Below are 25,255 nucleotides of genomic sequence, written 5' to 3' on the forward strand. Positions count from 1 at the left end.
GTCTTTTATTTATTTATTTATTTTTTGAGATGGAGTCTCGCTCTGTCGCCCAGGCTGGAGTGCAGTGGCGCGATCTCAGCTCACTACAACCTCCCTGCCTCCTGGGTTCAAGTGATTCTCCTGCCTCAGCCTCCCGAGTAGCTGGGACTACAGGCATGCGCCACCACGCTCAGCTAATTTTTGTATTTTTAATAGAGACAGGGTTTCACTATGTTGGCCAGGCTGGTCTCGAACTCCTGACCTTGTGATCTAACCGCCTCGGCCTCCCAAAGTGCTGGGATTAGAGGCATGAGCCATCGCGCCCGGCCGGATGAGACAATTTCTGACCTCCAAGGATGCACAGTCTTGAGAAAGAAGCTGAGAGAGAGGGAGAATCAGACACTGAAAGAACTGCAAAGGCCAGAAAAACTCAATAATAAACATACGCACAATAGCTACAGGGGCCCAGAGTGCTTAGTTCTGCCTGCAGGTGTTAGGAAAGTGTTCTTGGGGGAGAAATTGGAAATGCAGATATAGTGAAAGAATCTTCCTTTTTATCATTTTCCTTTCAGAATTTAGAAATCAATTAAAAACATATAAGTGACCCATACATACATGCTGAATTGATCTTCCACAAAGGTGAAAGGGCAATTTAATGAAAAGAGGCTATCTGTTGAACAAATGGTGCTAAAACATCCGAAACCCCTATGCAAAATGATGACTCTCCAGCAATACCTGGCACCACATACACCATTTAATGTGAAATGAATTATAAGCCTAAAAGTTAAATTAAAACTTATAAACCTTCTAGAAAAAAAACAGAGAGAAGAATCTTTGTAAACTTGAGTTAGGCGAAGATTTCTTAGCTACAATACCCAATGCATGAACCTTAAGAGAAATCACTGATAAACTGAAATTTTATTTTATTTTATTTTTGAAATGGGAGTTTTGCTCTGTTGCCCAGGCCGGAGTGCAGCAGTATGATCTCGGCTCACTGCAACCTCTTCCTCCAGGGTTCAAGTGATTCTCCTGCCTCAGACTCCTGAGTAGCTGGAACTACAGGCATGCGCCACGACGTATGGCTAATTTTTATATTTTTAGTAGAGACAGGGTTTTGCCATGTTGGCCAAGCTGGTCTCCATCTCCTGGCCTCAAGTGATCCACCCTCCTCGGTCTCTCAAAGTGCTGGGATTATAGGCATAAGCCACCCAGCCTGGTCCGATAAACTGAATTTCATCAAAATCAAAAACTTCTGCTGTTCTAAAGATACTGTTAAGAGAATGGAGACAAGTCACAGAACGAAGACCAAATGGAGCAACTGGTGTGAATACATATGGTGTGAACTGCTGGTAGTAATGCAAAACAGCACCCTTACTTTGTAAAATAGTGTGGCAGGGTCTCCTAAATTAAGCATGTACTTATCCTACGACCTAGAAATTCTACTCCTAATTATTTACCAAAGAGAAATGAAAACTTATGTCCACACCAAAGCCTGTATGTGAATGCTTACAGTGGCTTTATTCATAATCACAAAAAAGCTGGAAACAACTCAAATGTCCTTCAGTGGATGGATGGATCAATACACGGGTACATCCATACAATGGAACACTACTCAGCAATAGAAAGGAATGAACCACTGATTACATGCAGCGACACATATGGATCTGTTAGAAATGCTTGTTCCCTGGTGCCCTGAAGAAAAAGCACTTGAACATAAATTTAATTTCCTCAGCAAGGCCATTTTTTACTTTCTGCAGAAAGGGTACACTAACCAGCAGTTTTGCCATGAGAGTACACTGAACAAAGGAGACAGGGTCATTTACAACCTGACGCGTCCACCCTACTGTGTTCAGTTTCCATTGGCTGGAACAGGACCTCACATTCTGTATTTGTCCTGATTGGCTAACAACTTAGAACTTTTTAAAAGAGGCAAAGGCAGAGGAGAACAAAGGAAGGAGGAAGTAACTTGTGGAGTGCTGAGAAAGGTAAAAACACCTTCAAACAAGGAAGAGGAACAGGCTATGACCTAATGCTTGCTTGGACCAGTATAAGCATGCCAGGGCAAGTATTTAGGCTAAATTGTGAGAGCTAAGAATATAAAGTACATTGATTTCTTTATTACGGCTAGCAGATATTTAAGAATGTTAGCACAGGTCTTTGAATAAATTTTGCTTCTAAGAGAAGTTACTATTTATTCCTAATTAGATGGGGAGGAAAGTCTTTGAAGAGGAACCTCTACTTTACTTTTTACAGATCTTAAATGCATTAGGACTTAAAAGCTTAGATACTTTATAATTCTACTTATATGACATTCTGTAATAAGCAAAATTCTAAGGTCAGGAAAGTGAGCAGCAGTTGCCAGGGCTGGGGGGGATGACTGATAACAAAAGGAATGAGGGAGACCAGGCGGTGGCTCACGCCTGTAATCCCAGCACTTTGGGAGGCCAAGGCGGGGGAATCACCTGAGGTTCAGGAGTTTGAGACCAGCCTGGCCAAGATGGTGAAACCCTGTCTCTACTAAAACTACAAAAATTAGCCAGGTGTGGTGGTGCATGCCTCTAATCCCAGCTACTTGGGAGGCTGAGGCAGGAGAATCGCTTGAACCCGGAAGGCGGAGGTTGTAGTGAGCTGAGATCCCACCACTCTGCAGTCCAGCCTGGCTGATAGAGCAAGACTCTGTCTCAGGTTTTGGACTTACTTGGGACCAGTTACCCCTTTCTTCTTGCCTATTGCTCCCTTTTGGAATGGGAATGTCTATCCTATGCCTGCCCCACTGTTGTGTTTTGGAAATAGATAACTTGTTTCATTTCAGGGCTCATGGTTGGAGGGAATTTGAGACAGAGCAAGATTCTGTCTCAAAAAAAAAAAAAAAAAAAAAAAGAGGAATGGGTATGCTGGGGTTGGGGGCTGGGAGCTGCAGTTTTAAATAAGGTGATCGGGGCCGGGTGCAGTAGCTCACACCTGTAATCCCAGCACTTTGGGAAGCTGAGGCAGGAGGATCGTTTGAGTCCAGGAGTTTGAGATAAGCCTGGGCAACATAGCAAGACATCTCTACAAAAAAAATTTTTAATTAAAAAATAAAAATTAAATAAGGTGATCAGAAGAGCCATCACTGAAGATGACAACTGAGCAAAGACCCAAAGGAGGTGAAGAGTGAACTATGGAGGAAGCACCTTCCTGGCAGAGAGAACAGCAAGTGCAAAGGCCCTGGGCAGGGAGGATGACTGGGGATCATTCAAGCAAGAGCAAAGAGGCCAATGTGGAAGGAACAGAGTCAGTAAGAAGAAGTGTAAAAGGAGGTAAGTCAGAGGTTATAGTGGGTGGGGAGACGGGGTGAAGCCTCACAGGTGACTGCCAGGGCTCTGGTGCTTGTTTGTTTATTTATTTATATTTTTTGAGACGGAGTCTCACTCTTGTTGCCCAGGCTGGAGTGCAGTGGCGCAGCCTTGGCTCACTGCAACCTCCACCTCCTGGGTTCAGGCGATTCTCTTGCCTCAGCCTCCCAAGTAGCTGGGATTACAGGCGCCCTCCATCACGCCCAGCTAATTTTTGTATTTTTAGTAGAGAGGGGGTTTCACCATGTTGGCCAGGATGGTCTCGAACTCCTGACCTCAGGTGATCTGCCCACCTTGGCCTCCCAAAGTGCTGGGATTACAGGCATAAGCCACTGCACCCGGCCTCTGGTGTTTATTTAGAAGGAGCTGGGAAGGTACTGGAAGGTTTGCAGCTGAGGTGAGACAGAAATATGACATTTAAAATGATTAGCTCTGGCTGCTGTAGGGAGAAGAAACTAAGGAAATACCAGCAGAAGCAGGGACCCTGGCCAAGAGGCTAATGAAATCATCCAAGTGAGAGATGACAGGGGCTTGGACAAGCAGAGGTGACCTGGATAGATTCTGAAGTTACGGTTACCTGAAAGACTGGTACAGGGTTTGACAGAAAAAGAAGAGTCAAGGAAGATCCCAAAGTTATTGGCCTGGGCAAGCAGAAACATGAAGCTGGGTTTAACTGAACAAAGGACGAAGTGACTATATCAGATCTGGGGACAAAATATGAAGTTCAGTTTTTTATTTTTATTTCATTATTTTGAGTCTCACTCTGTCGCCTAGGCTGGAGTGCAGTGGCATGATCTCAGCTCACTGCAACCTCCGCCTCCCGGGTTCAAGCGATTCTCCTGCCTCAGCCTCCTGAGTAGCTGGGATTACAGGCGTGTGCTATCATGCTTGACTAATTTTTGTACTTTTAGTAGAGATGGGGTTTCACCATGTTGGCCAGGCTGGTTTGTAACTCCCGACGTCAGGTGATCCACCTGCCTCAGCCTCCCAAAGTGCTGGGATTACAGGCGTGAGCCACCATGCCCGGCCTGTCTGATTATTTTAATTTATAGTAAGACTTTAAGTCAGACAGAGGAGCTTATTTTGGCTACTCTAGATCCTCTGTTGCACATGCATTTTAGAATCAGCTTTATTTTTACTAAATTTTATTTGTATTTTACTAATTTTTTATTTTACTAAAATTTTTATTTTACTAAACTTTATTATTTTTTTTATTTTTTTTGAGACAGAGTCTGGCTCTGTCACCCAGGCTGGAGTGCAGTGGCGCAATCTTGGCTCACTGCAAGCGCCGCCTCCCGGGTTCAAGCCATTCTCCTGCCTCAGCCTCCTGAGTAGCTGGGACTACAGGCGCCCGCCACCACGCCCGGAGAATTTTTTGTATTTTTAGTGGAGACGGGGTTTCACCGTGTTAGCAAGGATGGTCTCGGTCTCCTGACCTCGTGATCCGCCCACCTCGGCCTCCCAAAGTGCTGGGATTACAGGTGTAAGCCACTGCGCCCGGCAGATGGTTACTTCTTGAGTGAACTTTGGTAGTTTGTGTCATTCAAGGAATCTGTTTCTTCTGGATTGCTGATCAATATTCACTTATTACACTTTCAATATCTTTAGAATCTGTGTGATGTCATCTCTTTCATTGCTGATATTACAGTTATTGTCTTCCCTTTTTTCCCCTGATCAGTCTGGGTAGAGGTTTATGAGTTTCATTGTTCTCTCAAATAACTAGCTTTTGGTTTCATGATTTCTGTACTGGTTTTCTGTTTCATTGATTTCCAGACTGGCTTTTTCTTTTTCTTTCTTTTTTTTTTTTTTTTTTTTTTTTGAGACGGAGTCTCGTTCTGTCGCTAGGGTGGAGTGCAATGGCGCGATCTCGGTTCACTGCAACCTCCGACTCCCTGGTTAAAGCGATCCTCCTGCCTCAGCCTCCTGAGTAGCTGGGATTACACAGGCAAGCGCCACCATGCCCAGCTAATTTTTGTATGGTTAGTAGAGACGGGGTTTCACCATGTTGGCCAGGATGATCTCAATCTCCTGACCTTGTGATCTGCCCGCCTCAGCCTCCCAAAAGTGCTGGGATTACAGGCATGGGCCTCCCTGCCTGGCCACACTGGCTTTTTCTTCTGCTTAATTGGGGTTTCACTAGTCTTCATTTTTTCTAATTTCTAAAAGTGGGACCCCAAGGTCATTGATTGGGGACCTTTGTTCTTTTCTGATACAGATGCTCAACTTAAAATTGGGTTACATCCTGAAAAACCCATCATAAAATTGAAAAATATAAGTTGAGACGTCATAAGTCAGGGACCATCTGTACTATATAAATTTCCCTTTAGCTCCATCACACAAATTTTATGTGGCACTTTCACCTTCATTCAGTTCCAGATACTTACTTACTTCGCTGTTGATTTTTTTTCTTTGACCCATGATTTATTTAAAATTATGTTATTTTCCAAATATTTGAAAGATCTTCCAGATACCTTTCTGTTATTAATTCCTCATTTAATTCCATGTGGCCAGAGATCATACTTTCTTTTTTTTTTTTTTTTGGAGATGGAGTCTCGCTCTCTCAGCCAGGCTGGAGTGCAGTGGCACCATCTCGGCTCACTGCAACCTCATCCTCCTGGGTTCAAGTGATTCTCCTGCCTCAGCCTCCTGAGTAGCTGAGACTACAGGTGAGCGCCACCATGCCCAGCTGATTTTTTGTATTTTTAGTAGAGAAGGGGTTTCACCATGTTAGCCAGGATGGTCTTGATCTCCTGACCTCGTGATCCGCCCGCCTCAGCCTCCCAAAGTGCTGGGATTACAGGCGTGAGCCACGCGCTTGGCCAGAGATCATACTTTCTACAAATTGAATCAGCTTACATTCACTGAGGCTTTTGTTTTTTTTTTTTTTTTCGAGACGGAGTCTCACTGTTGCCCAGCTGGAGTGCAGTAGCGCAATCTCGGCTCACTGCAACCTCTGCCTCCCGGGTTCAAGTGATTCTCTTGCCTCAGCCTCCCGAGTAGCTGGGATTACAGGTATCCACCACTACACCCAGCTAATTTTTGGTATTTTTGGTAGAGACGGGGTTTCACCACGTTGGCCAGGCTTGTCTCGAACTCCTGACCTCAGGTGATCCGCCCGCCTTGGCCTCCCAAAGTGCTGGGATTACAGGCGTGAGCCACCCCGCCGGGTCTCCTGAGGCTTTTAAAATGGCCCAGAAAATGATTTGTCTTGGAAACAGTTCCATATGCACTTGAAAAGAACGTGTATTCTGCTGTTTAGGGGTCGAATGTTGTACTGAACATCAATTAAGTCAAGTCAGTTGATTATATTGTCCAAATCTTCTATAGCCTCATTGATTTTTGTCTACTTGTTCTATCAGTTTTTGTGAGAGAGTTGTTAAAACCTTCAACTATAATTACAGATTTATTTCTCCTTGAAAAGTTTGTATTTTGAATCTCTGTTAATACATGCATAAACATTTAGAATTATGTCTTGATGAATGTATCTCTTTATTATTATGAAATAATTCTCCTTTATCCTTGGTGACATTCATTTTAAAATATAGTTTGTTTAATATGCCACTAAGGTTTTCTTTTCATTAATGTTAACATATTAACATCTTTTTCCACTCTTTTGCTTTTAACGTATTTGTATTTTTATATTCAAAGTGGGATAACTGTAGACAGCATATAAATATAAATAGGTCTTGCTTTTTTATCCAATCTCACAATGTCTGCTTTTAATGAGGATTTTTTTTTTTTTTTTAAGATGGAATCTCGCTGTCACCCAGGCTGGAGTGCAGTGGTGTGATCAGAGCTCACTGTAGCCTCAAACTCCTGGGCTCAAGTGATCCTCCCACCGCAGCCTCCTGAGTGGAACTACACCACCACACCTGGCTAATTTTTTTTTTTTTTTTTTGTAGAGATGGAGTCTCACTTGGCTTCCAAAGCTGCTCTCAAACTCCTGGCTTCAAGTGATCCTCCTAATCCACCTCCCAAAATGCTGGGATTACAGGCATGAGCCACTCTGCCTGGCCCTTAATGGTGAATTAATTATTGATATGAATTTTAACCTACCATCTTGCTCTTTGTTTCATATTTGTCCCATCTGCTCTGTTTGCTTTTCCTGTTTATTTTTTTTTCTGCCATCTTTTGGATTATTTAAAGATATTTATACTTTTTTTTTTTTTTTTTTTTTTTTGAGACGGAGTCTCACTCTGTCGCTCAGACTACAGTGCAGTAGCACTATCTCCGCTCACTGCAACCTCTGCCTCCTGGGTTCAAGTGATTCTCCTGCCTCAGCCTCCTGAGTAGCTGAGATTACGGGCACGTGCCACCACCACGCCTGGCTAATTTTTGTATTTTTAGTAGAGACAAAGTTTCACCCTGTTGGTCAGGCTGGTCTCGAACTCCTGACCTCATGATCCACCCAACTCGGCCTCCCAAAGTGTTGGGATTATATCCCAACTTTTTATGGTTGTTGGCTCATTAGCTATAACTCTGCTACTATAGATTTTATCATATGCATCTTTAACTTATCACAGTCTACCTTCAATTGACATTATACAACTTCACATGTAGTGTAAAAAGCTTACAAGAGTATATTTGTTCTCCCACTCCCAGTCTTTGTGCTGCTATTGTCATAAACTTTACTTCTATGTAAGTTACAAATGCTACAATGTGTAATTACCTCTAAGACATATCTTTTAATGAGACTGAAACAAAAAGAAAAAATATCTTATGTATTTATCCACTTAGTTACCCTTTGCATTGTCTTCATTTCTTTTTATAGCTCCAGTTTTCTTTTATTTGTTTGTTTATTTAGACAGAGGGTCTCACTCTGTCACCCAGGCTGGAATGCAGTGGTGCGATCATAGCTCACTGCAGCCTGGGACTCCTGGTGGCTCCAGTTTTCTACCAGTTATCATTCTCTTTCTGCTTTAATTACATCGTTTGATATTTCTTGTACTGCATATCTACTGGTAATAAATTCTTCCTTTTTTTTTTTAAAGTCTAAAAGAGACCTTATTTTGCCTTCATTTTTGAAAGGTATTTTCACTGAGAAAAGAATTCTAGGCAGACAACTGTTTTCTTTCTTTGCTTTAAATGTATTGTTCCACTGTTAACCTGGCTTACATTGTTTCCAATGAGAAATCTGGTGTCACCCTGATCTTAAGTATATAATGTATCTTTTTCTTTGGCCATTTTAAACCATGGTTTTAAGCAATTTGCTTAAGATGTGCCTTAGTATATAGTTTTTCTTCATGTTTCCTGTGCTTGGAGTTCCTTGAAATTCTTGGATCTGTGTGTTTACTGCTTTCATTACACTTGGAAATTTTTCAGCCATTTTTTTTCTCTCTCTATATATATTTTTTGGTCCCTCATGCCCTCCCTTCCTTCAGGGACTCCAATTCCACACACATTTGGCTACTTGATGTTGTCCCTCACTTTACTGATGTTGTGCTCATGTATTTTTTTCAGGGTTTCTTTTTTTTTTTTCTGCTTCATTTTGGATAGTTTCTATGGTTAAGTATTCAAAATCACAAATCTTTACTTGTGCAATGTTTATTCTGAGAGTCTTCATTCAGTGTATTTTTCATCTCTGTATCTTTCTTTTTTGTGGAGACGGAATCTTGCTCTCTCGCCCAGGCTGGAGTGCAGTGGTACGATCTTGGCTTACTGCAACCTCCGCCTCCCAGGTTCAAGTGATTCTCCTGCCTCAGCCTCCCGTGTAGTTGGGATTATAGGTGCAAGCTACCACACCCAGCTAATTTTTGTATTTTTAGTAGAGATGGGGTTTCACCATGTTGGCTAGGCTGGTCTTGAACTCCTGACCTCAGGTGATCCACCTACCTTGGCCTCCCAAAGTGCTGGCATTACAGGCGTGAGCCACCATGCCCAGCCATCATCTTTCATGTCTTTACTTAACATATTAAATCTTTTCTTTAGCTTATTGAACACATGGAATACAATTATAATGACTAATGTCTGTAATGTACTACTTATATAATCTGTCTCATTTCTGGTCAGTTATTGGTTGTATGTTACTACTTCTGCTCATACCTAGTAATTCTGGAATGGCTGGTAAACATTGTGCATTTTACCACACTCGGTCCTAGATGGTTTTGTATCCCTAAAAATATTCTTCAGCTTTTGTTTGGAAAAGGTTTGATCTTTTTGGTCTTGCTCTTAACCTTTGCTAAGCAAGACCAGAATAGCGTTTATTCTAGGATTAATTTTTCCCAACTATTGAGGCAAGACTTTTGTGATGATTAACATTATGTGTCAACTTGACTGGGCCATACGTGCTCAGATCTTTGGTCAAACGTTAGTCTGGCAAAATGCGTAAAGCAGCTTGGCCTCCCTAATGTGGGTGATGAGCCCCATTCAATCTGTTAAAGGCCTGAATTGAACAAAAAATCTGACCCTTTCCTGAGTAAAAGAGAATTCTTCCAGCCTAACTGCCTTCGAACTGGGACATCAACTTTTTTCCTGCCTTTAGACTTGAACTGAAACATTGGCTCTGCCTGGGTCTTGAGCCTGTCAGCCTTTGGACTATAGCCACACCATTGGCTCTCCTAAGTCTCCATCTTGCTGACTCGCCCTGCAGATTTTTGGGACTTATCAGCCTCCATAATCACATGAGGCAATTCCTTACAATAAATCTCTTCACACGTGCGCGCGCGCACACACACACACACTCTCTCTCTCTCAAGAACCTTCACTAATACAACTCTTCTTAGTACTCCAATCAATACCCCTGAATCATGAAATGTTCTACTCTGCTACTGGGAACAGGAACTATTTCTGGCCCTGTGTGAACTCCGTAAATGGTTCTCTCTAATCCTTTTGAGTGGCTCCTTCCCTGGACTAAGGGGTTTCCTCACATGCGTGCACTGATCAGTACTCAACCGAATACTCGAGTGGGCTCCCTGGGCATCTGCAGGCCAGTGTTCTCTTCTCTGTGCATCTCTTGCCTCTTTGTTTCTCTGCCTGTGAACTCTAGCTGCCCTGGATTTTCATTTTACCTCTTCAATGAGGAGAGACTGCTGGGGCCTGCTGATGTTCCTTCTCCCCGCACCGCGGTCTGGAAACTTTCTCCGAGCATTAAATCAGAGCAATCATAGGGCTGTATTTCTCAGGTCTCAGGATTCGCTGTCCTTAATCACCTTAGACCTCATAACTTCAGAGTTTGACATATTTTCTCCAGCTTTACAGTTGTTTCAGGTGACAGGGTAAATCTGAGCCCCATTAGCTTAGCCAATCGTGTGTGGACATAAATGTAAGAATTTTAAGAGTTCAGTTTTGACCTGTTAGATAAGTAGTTGAGTATACAAATCTGGGATTTATAAATGTGGGAGTCATCAGAGTATGGCTGGAGTTTAGAGCTACAAGACTAAACAATCTCACCACAGAAGTGTTCAAGGTGAAACTGTCTTATTTTATGTAAAAGATGAATGCGAGGCAAATCTGAAGGCCCTATCTATCTACCCACCTGCCTACCTACCTACCTGCCCACCCATCTTGAAATTGGGATAAAAAAGCTGGGTGCGATGGCTCACGCCTGTAATCCCAGCACTTTGGGAGGCCAAGGTGGGCGAATCACCTGAGGTCAGGAGTTCGAGACCAGCCTGGCCAACACGGTGAAACCCCATCTCTACTAAAAATACAAAAATTAGCCAGGCGTGGTGGTGCATGCCTGTAGTCCCAGTTACTCGGCAGGCTGAGGCAGAAGAATTGCTTGAACCTGGGAGGTGGAGGTAGCAGTGAGCCGAGATTGTGCCACTGCACTCCAGCCTGGGTGACAGAGCACGACTCCATCTCAAAAAAAAAAAAAAAAAAAAAAAGAAGAAGAAAAGAAATTAGGATAAAGGTTGTCACAGCAATACCAGGTTAACATGCTTATTTGATTTAAAAAAATGAAGTCAAAATTTTACTGACAGAAAGTAAATCTATGTTTGACCAGTTAATCTGTTTTTTTTTTTTTGATCAGTTAATTTGATAAAGAGAACTGGCTTGCCAATTTATATAAATCTACATCTGCAAAAATTTTTAAAATTATAATTAAGGGAGGCCAGGCACAGTGGCTCACGCCTGTAATCCCAACACTTTGAAAAGCTGAGGTGGGGGGATCACCTGAGGTCAGGAGTTCGAGAACAGCCTGACCAACATGGTGAAACCCCATCTCTACTAAAAATACAAAAATTAGCCGGGCATGGTGGCGGGCGCCTGTGATCCCAGCTACTCGGGAGGCTGAGGCAGGAGAATCTCTTGAACCCTAGAGGCAGTGACTGCAGTGAGCCGAGATCGCACCATTGCACTCCAGCCTGGGTGACAGAGTGAGACTCCATCTCAAAAAAAAAACTATATATATATATATATAATTAAGGAATGTATAAAATATAATGGAAAATACATCCTTTACAACTATTTAAACTTATAATAAAAATCTTAGATGTCAATTTAAATGTGCAAGGGGGTAAATACAGTTTTTAAAAATTCTATTAGAAGACCAAGTGTGGTAGCTTAAGCCTGTAATCCCAGCACTTTGGGAGGCCATGGCGGGCAGATCACTTGAAGTCAGGAGTTCAAGACCAGCCTGGCCAACACGGTGAAATCCCGTCTCTACTAAAAATACAAAAATTAGTCAAGCATGGTGGCATGCGCCAGCTACTCAAGAGGCTGAGGCATGAGAATCTCGTGAACCCAGGAGGTGGAGGCTGCAGTGAGCTGAGATTGTGGCACTGCACTCTAGCCTGGTCAACAGAGTGAGACTGCATGTCAAAACAACAAATTCTGTTACGGAGTACACAGCAAAGTTTGAAGACCACTGGATGATGGCCTACTCACACAATAGAATACCATGCAGGTATGAAAAATAAAAGCAAACTTTTTTTTTTAAGATGGAGTCTCACTCTGTCGCCCTGGCTGGAGTGCTGTGGCGGGATCTCGGCTCACTGCAACCTCTGCCTCCCGGGTTCAAGCGATTCTCCTGCCTCAGCCTCTCGGGTAGCTGGGATTACAGGCACCCGCCACTACGCCCAGCTAATTTTTTGTATTTTTAGTAGAGATGGGGTTTCACCATGTTGGCCAGGCTAGTCTCGGACTCCTGACCTCGTGATTCGCCTGCCGCGGCCTCCCAAAGTGCTGGAATTACAGGCGTAAGCCACTGTGCCCAGCCAAAAACAAATTTTTTAAAATAATGATGAAACTTTCTATAGACAAATAGGAAAATGTATCCAAGACATATTGTTATGTTAAAAAAATAAAGGTGTGTAGGTCCAGAATACTTTACACAGTATGCTAGCTTTTGTGTGTAAGAATGGGATTTAAAAGTATATACTTATATTTGTGTAAATTAAGACATATAACATTTTATGTCATAATTAATTTTTTTGAGACAGTGTCTTCACTTCACTTTGTTGTCCAGGCTGGTCTTGAACTTCTGGGGCTCAAGTGATCCTCCCACCTCTGCCTACCAAGTAGCTGGGACTACAGGCGTACATCACTGCACCCTGCTTATGCTAATTTTTAAATGTGTGAATGCAATTTTTTTTAAAGTCCTCACAGGAAATAGAGCTGGCCTGGCTTACTAACAAGCTTGAATGCAATATGGAGTTCTCTGGGATACAAGCCTTATTGGTACAACTACCTACAGTAATTAAATCACCTTGGATTGACTCCAAGGCAGATTTATCTTACCATAAAGGCAACAGCTTTAGTCTTTTTGCCTCAAAAGAAGAGCCAGACTGTGAGCTCCTTGTGGGTTGAAATTATATCTGATCCATGTTTGTATATCTGTTAAGCAAATGGTATTATAGTGAGCTTCCACAGACCTACCTCCTAAGGATGGAGACAGATATCTACTGTTGAAGAGTTTGCTGGGATTCTACCTGGTGGCGTCTGGTCTTTGACCAGCTTCTGTAGACATGAGGTTTGCAGAAGCACCATTTTCACTAACTATTGTAACTCTCATGGGGTCTTCTTAATCTGGTCCTCTGGGCCAGACACCTGCTTTCTTCCTATTTTAAATCATTTGCATCTCTCTCTGACTGGTATAATTCCACCATTCTGAAACTGCAGTTGCCACGCTGAAAATGTTGTTATAAATAAGATTATTCATTTAAAACACACATTAACTTCAGAACAAAAAGGTTAAAAAAACCTCATGAGGAGATCCTCTGTCCTGCCTGTCTAAAAGACAGGTCAGTAACTTTGTTTAACTGAAGGGCTTCCCCCTTCATCCCCCTACTTAATAAGAGCTGGCTTTTAAAGGACATGGCTTAATAGAATTGTCAAGGTCCTGAGTTACTACTGAAATCAGCTGAACTGACTCTGGCTTCTGTGGTTTGAGTTGGCATGTCAAAATGAGTTTCTCTGCATCTAAGTCTTCTCCCCTCCTTAAACAGAGAAGGGAACTGGCCCTTCCTATCTCTCTGAAGCCAACTTCTGCTCACTTCTTTCTTCCTGCCCCTCCTACTTTTTCTCTTTTCTTGGGAAACTTTGGAGATCAATCAATCATAAACAATTGTTCTGTCATTATGAATATACTGAAGAAATATCTAGTACAAATAAACAGTCAAGAAATTCCGTAAGAAAAAAAAAAAACTTTCTAGGCATGTGATTGTAGAAGGTTTATTCATATTAAAATGTGCCACTTTGAAAATGTTGTTATAGCTGGGTGCAGTGGCTCATGCCTATTATCCCAGCACTTTGGGAGGCCGAGGTGGGTGAATCACGAGGTCAGGAGTTCGAGACCAGCCTGACCAATATTGTGAAACCCCGTCTCTACTAAAAACACAAAACAAATTAGATGGGAGTGGTGGCATGTGCCTGTAGTCCCAGCTACTCGGGAGGCTGAGGCAGGAGAATCACTTGAACCCAGGATGCGGGGAGGTTGTAGTGAGCTGAGATCGCGCCACTGCACTCCAGCCTGGGTGACAGTGCGAGACTCTGTCTCAAACAAACAAACAAACAAACAAAACAGAAAAGAAAATGTTGTTATAAACAAGATTATTCACTTAAAAGACATATTAACTTCAGAACAAAAAGGTTAAAAGAAAACCTCATGAGGAGATACTCTGTCTTGCCTGTTTAAAGACAAGTCAATAACTTTGTTTAACTGAGAGACCTCCCTCTTGGTCCCCCTACTTAATACGAGCTGGCTTTTGATAGACGACTCTTTGGACTAGAAATAGAAGTTAATATTAGCTTAAAAACAAGTCTATGCATCCTTCTGATTTTATTATGATATAAAAACAATGTTAACACAACAATTAAATCAACCCAAGATTTGGGCTTAATTTCTCGTGATTTAAACCTTCTAAATTAACTACATTAGTTTTATAGGTCCAGCAGGATCTCGTTTGCACAAATTGTTTAAATTTTCAAAAATATAAAATTGTTTAATTGAAAGAAATTGTAATAAAAGACATCTTTTTAAATGATTTAGTCTCATGAATTTTTTCCTTTTTTTTTTTTTTGAGACGGAGTTTGGCTCTTGTTGCCCAGGCTGGAGTGCAATGGCGCGATCCTGGCTCACTGCAACCTCCACCTCCTGGGTTCAAGCGATTCTCCTGCCTCAGCCTCCTAAGTAGCTGGGATTACAGGCATGCGCCACACGCCCGCTAATTTTGTATTTTTAGTAGAGACGGGGTTTCTCCATGTTGGTCAGGCTTGTCTCAAACTCCTGACCTCAGGTGATCTGCCCACCTCGGCCTCCCAAAGTGCTGGGATTACAAGTGTGAGCCACTGGCGTGATCTCGGCTCACTGCAGGCTCCGCCTCCCGGGTTCACGCCGTTCTTCTGCCTCAGGCTCCCAGGTAGCTGGTACTACAGGCGCCCACCACCACGCCCTGCTAATTTTTTTGTATTTTTTTAGTAGAGACAGGGTTTCACCGTGTTAGCCAGGATTGTCTCGATCTCCTGATCTCGTGATCCACCTGCCTCAGCCTCCCAAAGTGCTGAGATTACAGGCGTGAGCAACTGTGTCCGGCCTTTTTTTTTTTTTTTCTTAAGAGGTCTCACTCAGTCTCTTGGGCTGAAGAACCGTGGCATGATCATAGCTCACTGCAGCTTCAAACTCCTGGGCTCAAACAGTTCTCCTGCCTCAGTCTCCTGGGTAGCTGGGACCACAGGTGTGTGCTTTGCCTCATTAATTCTTAAAACACTTCAAGTCATAAAGACTTTGATGTGTTGGCCTAAGTTTTAATTTCCAGGTGTTTAGTCAACTTTAAGATCTCTTTAGCTCATAATAAACTGAGTTAATAATCTTTGGAGACATGGACAATTTCTAATTAGGAAAAAGGTCCAAACACCGGCCTTATGTATTCCGTTTTCAATAAACCTTTTATTGAAAATTGTCAAATGGATGATATACAAAAAGTGAAATCAGAATTTGTTTCCTTTCTGTAAAATGGCCAAGTTATTCTACCTCCAGATAACAGATTCCTTTCCTTTTTATCCTCAAAATATTTTGTTAACTATCTGAATTTTCCAGCATATTCAGGAATCATTTTAACAAAATGTTCAACTTTTTAAAGTTACATCTCTATAACCATTTTATTTATTGTTGTATGTTTCCAAATTATTGCCTTTAACAATTTTGTGTCTTAGGATATTATGATTTATGTCATGCACAGACATGACAGAAACATGCATAGAAAAAGTCATAGCATTTTTGGCTGGGTGACTCAGAAAAGAGAAGCCAGGAAACTATGAATAACAAAGAGAGCCGGCTGGGCGCAGTGGCTCTCGCTTGTAATCCCAGCACTTGGGGAGGCTGAGGCGGGTGGAGCATGAGTTCACGAGTTCGTGACCAGCCTGGCCAACATGGTGAAACCCCTTCTCTACTAAGAATACAAAAATTAGCCGGGCGTGGTGGTGCGGGCCTGTAATCCCAGCTACTCAGGAGGCTGAGACAGGAGAATCGCTTGAACTCGGGAGGTAGGGGTTGCAGTGAGCTGAGATCGTGCCATGGCACTCCAGCGTGGGTGACAGAGGAAGACTTCTGTCTCTAAATAAATAAACAAATAAATAAATAGACTGAAGTAATCCTAGAAGGGAAAAAGGCAGGGGAAGATCTCCAATCCCCGTACAATCACATCCCTGACTGACCCTTGAGCCACTCATGCATGGGACAGACACAAAGCAGCTCAGCTACAGACTAAAGATCTCAGAGAGAAACACATTTGTGTTCAAACCCAGCCAAGAAAACCACCTGATAAAACCAAACAAGTATTAGAGAAAAGTAACAGAATCCAGAATATCCAGAATTTGACATTCATACAGTCCAGTAAACAATCCAGAACTACCCACCATACAAAGAAGCAAGACAGTGGGACAAATTAGTTCAACTGCCAGTCTAACCTGCAGATCAACAAAATGCTGGAATAGACAAAGATTTTAAGCAGCTATTATAATCATCTCAATGAAGCAGTATAAGGCATGTTTCCAATGAATGAAAATCTCAGCTAAGAAGTAGGAAATCTCAATGGGGGAAATAGGAACAACAAAAAATAATTAAATGGCAATTCTAGAACTGAAAAAAATTAACTTTTTGAAATAAAAAATTCACTGGATATACTCAGCTGAATGGACAAAGGACAGTATGTGCATTTCAAAAAAGATGAGTAGAAATTAACCAAGATGAAGAAGAGAGATAAAAAATTGAAAAGGCTGGCATAGTGGCTGACACCTGTAATCCTAGCATTTTGGGAGACCAGGGCAGGTGGATTGCTTGAGCCCAGGAGTTCAAGACTAGCCTGGGCAACATGGCAAGACTCTGTTTCTAGTAAAAATCAAAAAATTAGCCAGGCGTGGTGGCATGTGCCTGTGGTCCCAGCTACTCAAAGAGGCTGAGGCAGGAGGATGGCTTAAACCCAGGAGGCCAAAGTTGCAGTGAGTCGTGATCACACCGCTGTACCATCCAGCCTGGGCAACAGAGAGAGACCATTTCAAAAAAAAAAAAAAAAAAAAAAGACTGAAGGAAAAAAATGAACAGACTCAGAGACTTGCTACATAATGTCACATGTTCCAGTGGGTAACTACAATACCAAAAGGAGAGGGACAGGGAGAATGGGGTAGAAAAAATTTAGAAGAAACAAGAGCCAAAAACTGCCCAAACTTAATGATACGCAGATACTTGAAGATGCAAGATGCTGAATGTACACCAAGAAGAAACAAAGCAGCTTGCACTTCATAGTCAAATACTCCAAAACCAAAGATAAAGAGCAAATCTTAAAAGCAGTGAGAGAGAAAGGGCAGGTATGGGAACAGGTATTAAACAGATGAGCACAAGGACCCAATGAAGGGCTGACTTCTCATCGGAACACATGAGCCAAAAGACAGTGAAACATCTATAAGGGGCAAAAACAAAACAAAAGCCAACAACAAAAAGACACAACCCAAAACTAAAACCAATACCAAAAAACTTGTCAACCTCTATACTCTCGGGTTATAATTCTATACCCAGAGAAAATATCCTTTAAAAATGAAGGCAAAGGGAAGACATCTTCAGATGAAGGAGAAAACAAAGAAAATCCATTGTCAGCTGGGCTTGGTGGCTCACGCCTGTCATCCCAGCACGTTGGGAGGCTGAAGCAGGCAGATCACAAGGTCAAGAGATCGAGACCATCCTGGCCAACATGGTGAAACCCCGTCTCTACTAAGAACACAGAAATTAACTGGGCGTGGTGGCACGCACCTGTAGTCCCAGCTGCTCGGGAGCCTGAGGCAGGAGACTCGCTTGAACCCAGGAGGTGGAGGTTGCAGTGAGCCAAGTGTGCCACTGCACTCCAGCCTGCATGATTGAGCAAGATCCTATCTCAAAAAAAGAAAGGAAAAAGGGCCGGGCACTGTGGCTCAGGCCTATAATCCCAGCACTTTGGGAGGCTGAGGTAGGTGGGTCACTGAGGCCAGGCATTCAAGACCAGCCTGGTCAACAGGGTGAAACCCCGTCTCTACTAAAAATACAAAAATTAGCTGGGTGTGGTGTTGGGCCCCTGTAATCCCAGCTACTTGGGAGGCTGACGCTGAGAATTGCTTGAACCCAGCAGGCAGAGGTTGCAGTGAGCCGAGATCGTGCCTCTGCACTCCAGCCTGGGCGACACAGAGAGACTGTCTCAAAAAAAGGAAAAAAAAAAAAGGAAAGAAAAAGGAAAAGAAAGTGAAATAGAAAAGAAGGTAGGGAAAATCATATGCTCACACAATGGTGAATACACAAATGTTCATAGCAGCTGTACTATAATAGCCTCAAATTGGAAGCAATCTAATGTTATCCACTAGTAAAATGGATAAATTGTGAGATATTCATATAATGCAAAATTACTCACCAAGAAAAAGAGGAAATGTAAATACATACAACAGGAGTAAATCTCAAAAAAATGATGCTAAGAGTAAAAGAAATCAAATACAAAAGTCTATGATTTTTATATAACTTTTATATGGTTCCATTCATAGGAATTTCTTGAAAAGACAAAACTACAGACACAGAAAGTGGATAAGTGTTTGTCTGGGGCTAGAGGCTGAGGGAAGGAATCCACTGGAAAAAGGCACAGGAAAACTTTTAATGTTGAGAGAACTGTTTTTTGGTTTTGGGTTCTTTTTTTTTTTCAATAGGTTTTTGGGGAACACATGGTGTTTGGTTACATGAATAAGTTCTGTAGTGGTGGTTTCTGAGATTTTGGTGTATCCATCACCAAAGCAGCGTAGAGAACTGTTTTATAATCTTGGCTGTGTTTGAGGTTACATGATTGACACACAGTAATTCACCAAAATGTATACTTAAAAATGGGTGGATATTATATGTAAATAATACCTTAATTTTTAAAAAACTACTTTAAAAAATAATCACCCAGCCCACATCCTAAAATTCAATAAGTATCTATAAAAATACATTTTATAGTTGGGTGCGGTGGCTCACGTCTGTAATCCCAGCACTTTGGAAGGCTGAGGCGTGTGGATCACGAGGTCAGGAGTTCGAGACCAGCCTGACCAAGATGGTGAAACCCCGTCTCTCCTAAAAAATACAAAAATTAGCCAGGCCTGGTGACAGGTGCCTGTAGTCCTAGCTACTTGGAAGGCTGAGGCAGGAGAATCACTTGAACTGGGGAGGCAGAGGTTGCAGTGAGCCGAGATTGCGCCACTGCACTCTAGCCTCGGCGACAGAGCAAGACTCCATCTCTAAAGAAAAAAAAAAAAGTATAAATATCCCAAAATTTATAAATAAATATCTTCTCTTGACTAACACACTCTGTCAAGGTAGCGTCCATTATTACACAAAGCTTTTTTTGATTGACAGAGTTCCCTGGAAGTCTCCAAGGAGTTACTATTGGCAAATTTCAATTATATTGTACTTATAAAATAAGTTACACACTTTATCATCATGATATTAATAATGGTCAACACTTCACTTACTGTGTACTTACAATGCCTCAAGCACTTTCTATGCAATATTCCACTGAAATCCCATCAAACCTTTTAAGGAAGTGCCATTATCTAATCCGTATTTTTTTGCAAGATGAAATTGAGGCCATAGGATAAAGTTATTTGCCCAGGGTCACAGCTAACACATGATAGAACCTAGATTAGCACCTAGACTAGGGTATGTCTACCCCTTAGAAGTACATGAAGACTTTCCATGGGTTATTGGACATGGATTACTTTAAAGGAGTAAACTGTCAAACTTCTACCTGCTCTTTGCTCTTTCCTAGTGTCAATCTGCCTGAAACGATGCACCTGTAACCCATCAATAATTCTTTCCCATGGCCCTTTCGTGGTCACACTTCATGCATTTTACAAAAGCAAAGCTCACCTTGCACTTATCCTAAATCTCACTATGGAGCATCTCCTATGGGTGCAAACACCTCCAAGAGGCCAAACGCTGCTCCAAATACTGGCGTAAGTGAAGCCTCCTTTTCTCATGGCACCTTACTTAGCCTACAGCTTTATGACTCCCCTGGCTTTACAGATATTTCTATTAAGGATAAAGCAAAGTGCTCTTCTGAACTCATATACATCATAGAGTGGGTGGTGTGTGTAAAGATGATTTTTGTTTAACCACCTTGCTTCCTCCATTCCCTTCCAATTCTTTTTTTGTTTTTTTTTTTTGAGACGGAGTCTCTGCCACCCAGGCTGGAGTGCAGTGGCACGATCTTAGCTCACTGCAACCTCCGCCTCCTGGGTTCAAGCAATTCTTCTGCCTCAGCCTCCCGAGTAGCTGGGACTACAGGCATGCCCCACCACACCCAGCTAATTCTTTTTTGTATTTTTAGTAGAGACAGGGTTTCACCATATTGGCCAGGCTGGTCTCAAACTCCTGACCTCGTGATCCACCCGCCTCAGCCTCCCAAAGTCCCAGGATTACAGGCGTGAGCCACCATGCCCAGCCCCCCCTTCCAATTCCTAAAGAATCCATTGTTACTGTGGGAAGAGGCCTGGAGAACAAAGCCAAGTATGCCATACAAAAGCATGGCAGGACATACTAAGGTACAGGTGCTTTATTTCATCCAGATAAGAAACCATGGCAAAGTGCTGCAGGGTTTTCAAGAAACAGAAAAGCCATGCTGGAAAATACCACTCCATCTCACAGCATGCCTCCTCTGCACTTCCACTATCTCAGTAGTTAGATTAACTTCATAGGAATATGTTACAGACTCCACTGCAAGCGATACTTAATAACCATCAGTAATATAGCTTTTCTAAGTCTCACAATTAGTATGGTCCAATGTCTTTCTCTGCCTTTTGTTAATGATGTCCACAAAGTAAATTAAACTGTACTCTGAGAGGCAGAGCCTTCACTTTCATGTATGAGTGTGGGGTAGAATGTTTCAAAACTTCAATGTGGAAAGAAGTGTCTCAAATACTCAAAAAGCCAGGAGAAAAAGCTATGAGGGAATATTCAACAAACTTAATAGTGAAGTGATTAAAAAGATTTTTCTTATTTTGTTTTTCAATAAGCAAATGCTACCTTTGTAATAAAAACAATTTCAATCAAAAAGTATTTGACAGAAAAAGAATTAAAAACTAATCTTTTGCCTACTACTACTATTTCTTCTGGAAGCTGTATCAATTCTGACCTGCTGAAGAAATTAAATCAAGGAGGGGAAGGGGAGAGAAAGAGAGAGGGAAAAAAGTGAAAAGACATGGGGTGCAGTCTCTTGATGCAGTGTTTGAACTTGAGAACAGGTCCGTGTTCTTGGAAACAGAAATATGCACCTAGAATCACAACACATCAGCCATGGGAGAAGAATATCCCGTGTTCTTCTATTTGTCAAACTATTCCTATATGGAACGTGTTTGGAATAACTGTCAAACATAGAAAAGGTCTTAGCAACAAAGATTTAAATGTTAACCAGCAAGCTGTTAAATATTTTGTATGGAGTCACCACCTAATACTTAAATACGGAAGCCAGGCGTGGTGGCTCATACTTGTAATCTCAGCACTTTGGGAGGCTGAGGAGGGCAGATCACTTGAGGCTAGGAGTTCGAGACAAGCCTGGTCAACATGGCAAAACCCTGCCTCTACTAAAAATATGAAAATTAGCTAAGCATGGTGGCACACGCCTTTAGTACCAGCTACTGGGGAGGCTGAGGCACGAGAATCACTTGAACCTGGGAGGCAGAAGTTGCAGTGAGCTAAGACCATGCTACTGCACTCTAGCCTGGGCAATAGAGCGAGTACTTGTCTCAAAACAAAAAACAAACAAAAAGTATCCTATTCATTGAAGTATAATTAATTATAAGCTAAGTTCTCCAAAGACAAGAATAAATCTTACGATAGAATATGACACAACGAAGTTTATTCAAAGTTCTTTTTTTTTTTTTTTTTTTCCGAGATGGAGTCTCACTCTGTCGCCCAGGCTGGAATGCAGTGGCGTGATCTCGGCTCACTGCAACCTTTGCCGCCTGGGTTCAAGCGATTCTCCCGTCTCGCCCTTCCAAGTAGCTGGGATTACAGGCGCTTGCCACCGTGCCTGGCTAATTTTTGTAGTTTTAGTAGAGACAAGGTTTCACCATCTTGGCCACCCTGGTCTTGAACTCCTGATCTCGTGATCCACCCGCCTCAGCCTCCCAAAATGCTGGGATTACAGGCGTGAGCCACTGTGCCTGGCCAAAGTAAAAGTGCCTTTTTTTTTTTTTTTTTTTTTTTTGAGATGAAGTTTCGCTCTTGTTGCCCAGGCTGGAGTGCAATGGCATGATCTCAGCTCACCGCAACCTCTACCTCCCGGGTTCAAGTGGTTCTCCTGCCTCAGCCTCCCTAGTAGCTGGGATTACAGGCAAAAAAAGTTTTTTTGTTTTTTTTTAACGAAAGGCAGAGAAAGACATTGTTTTTTGTTTATTTATTTATTTTTTTACCTGTGAACCCACATCCATAAAGTTGGCAGACTATGTCATAGTCAAGAGACTTTGCTTTATGAACTAGCTGATTTAGTTTGCTCACAAGCTTTGAAAGAGTCTTTTTTTAAAGGCCAAGTTTAAGACACCTTAGACCATAGAAATATGTGTATTTCCTGGCCATTCGATCATTTGAAGGCCAGATTTTATCAAAACAAATGAATCACTGTTTCTCCTTCCTTCATCAGGCTAGCGTGCAGTGGTGTGATTGATCTCGGCCCACTGCAACCTCCACCTCTCAGATTTAAGTGATTTTTGTGCCTCAGCCTTCCAAGTAGCTGGGATAACAGGAACGCACCACCATGCCCAGCTTTTTGTAGAGATGAGGTTTCGCTATGTTGCCCAGGCTGGTCTTGAACTCCTGGGCTCAAGCAATCCACTTGCCTCGGCCTCCCAAAATGCTGGGATTATAGGCATGAGCTATGGTGGCCAGCCAAAAAGTTCTTAATGAGTTGCATATATGTTTTATAAATCCCTATTTTTTATCTTATTATTATTTTTTTGAGACGGAGTCTCACTCTGTGACCCAGGCTGGAGTGCAGTGGCACTATCTTGGCTCACTGCAACCTCTACCTCCCAGGTTCAAGCAATTCTCCTGCCTCAGCCTCCCGAGTAGCTGGGATTACAGGCATATGCCACCACACCCAGCTAACTTTGTATTTTGGGTAGAGACGGGGTTTTAGCCTCGAACTCCTGACCTCAGGTGATCCGCCAGCCTCGGCCGCCCAAAATGCTGGGATTAGAGGCATGAGCCACCGCGCCCAGCCTATAAATCCCTATTTTTAAAAGGTACTCCCATAAACATTTTTAAACAAAGTAATATAAACTTGTTTTAGAAAAGTCAGAGCAGGACTACTAGTATCTTATTTTATATTTCTATCCAGTCTTTCCTAAAATTTAAATATTGTGGTATCATACCTAAAATAGAAATGTCTATCCCACTTTAAAACATGTTGATTATTTAATTAGTCCAGCTCTGGCTTTTTTGTTAAGAATTGTTCATGTTTACAAAGTGAAAAATACTCATTCTCTCTTTTATCTGTTTTGTCCATTGAGACTGCTAGACATCAGAATCCCTTAAAGGGGAGACACCTAAGCAACAAAAGAATGTGGTCAGTTTTGCAAAATAAAGTTATCACTTAAACCTTCAAGCTACTGAATACAATCATCAATATATCATATCTGGACACAGCGTAATTCATAAGTGTGATGACTTCAAGCAGAAGTTTCTAATCTGTCGTGCGAGCACATATGATACTGTCGGGAAAACACTTTTAAAATTAAGAGCAAAGGAACAGCTACAAGGAAGAGACTATTCTGGAACCACTTCCAGGAACAGGCTTTGTTTAAACAAAATGTATTAAGTGAAACCAGCTGTATTAAGGAAAGGTCAGTGCCATCTGAAGTGGAATTCTAAAACCACCCACTTCATAATATCAGGGCATCCTTCCTGTTTTTTGAAGGAAATACTCAGTGGCAAACTAGCTACAGGACCTCAAGGCAAGGAGCAGTTCACCAATGGACAAAAGGCCCAATTGCATGCAAGTGGATGCTCACAAGAAACCACCTGGGTCACACTAACTAGGCCAGCCAGCTTTAGGCCTCCATACCAGTCATATCAAGCAGTGCTGAAGAAACGGGAAGGGACTCACGGACAGCAAAAGGGAGATTAATCTACTATTTACGGTGTATTTTTGAGGGTACCAGAAAGAAGAAACCTGCAGTCAGAAATACTCAGTATATTCTGCCCTTTTGAAAGCCAAGTGAGTCCATTGTTCCTGGGGTAAGAGGAACTCTAAAATGCACACTTTTGTCATGTCTAAAAAGTAACACAAATCTCAAGAAGAGTGGAACCTACATTGTAACTAACGTTCCATTATTTAAAGTTATTTTCCCTAACTTAATAACAAAAGCATAAGAAAGAGCTTCAAAGACTTTCTCGGGGCAACATAATCTGGGCCTTTATGAAGTCAGGTAACCCCGTCAACAGTGATCACCAGTTATGAAAGCATTTCCCAATGTCTCACCCAATACAGCCAGTAAGACTGTAATCAAAACAATGCAGTTGAGAAATGCAGCCACTAATCATTTTATTTTGCAAACCAATTAGGGAATGATGAAGGAAGGAGAAACAGTGATTCATTTGTTTTGATAAAATCTGGCCTTCAAATGATCGAATGGCCAGGAAATACACATATTTCTATGGTCTAAGGTGTCTTAAACTTGGCCTTTAAAAAAAGACTCTTTCAAAGCTTGTGAGCAAACTAAATCAGCTAGTTCATAAAGCAAAGTCTCTTGACTATGACATAGTCTGCTAACTTTATGGATGTGGGCTCACAGGTAAAAAAATAAATAAAAAATGACCTACTGGCAGTTACAAACGTTGCAGTTTGCAACGTTTAATTCAACAAGATAGTAATGTGTCATGATCCAATGGCAACAGTCCCCAACCCTTTTGGCACCAGGAACTGCTTTTGTGGAAGACAATTTTTCCACAGACTGGGGGTGGGGCCGCTGGGGGGTGGTTCTGGGATGATTCAAGTGCATTACATTTATTGTGCACTTTA

At 42.0% G+C, this 25,255-nt stretch overlaps 1 protein-coding gene across 1 annotated transcript in view; it reads right to left on the reverse strand.

Annotated features, from left to right (window-relative positions):
• The window catches only part of ABL1 (ABL proto-oncogene 1, non-receptor tyrosine kinase), a 171,156-nt gene that overhangs the window by 67,294 nt on the left and 78,607 nt on the right, over positions 1-25,255 (reverse strand). The window lies entirely within an intron of this gene.

Source organism: Pan troglodytes, chromosome 11 (assembly GCF_028858775.2).
Source record: "Pan troglodytes isolate AG18354 chromosome 11, NHGRI_mPanTro3-v2.0_pri, whole genome shotgun sequence".
NCBI lineage: Eukaryota > Metazoa > Chordata > Mammalia > Primates > Hominidae > Pan > Pan troglodytes.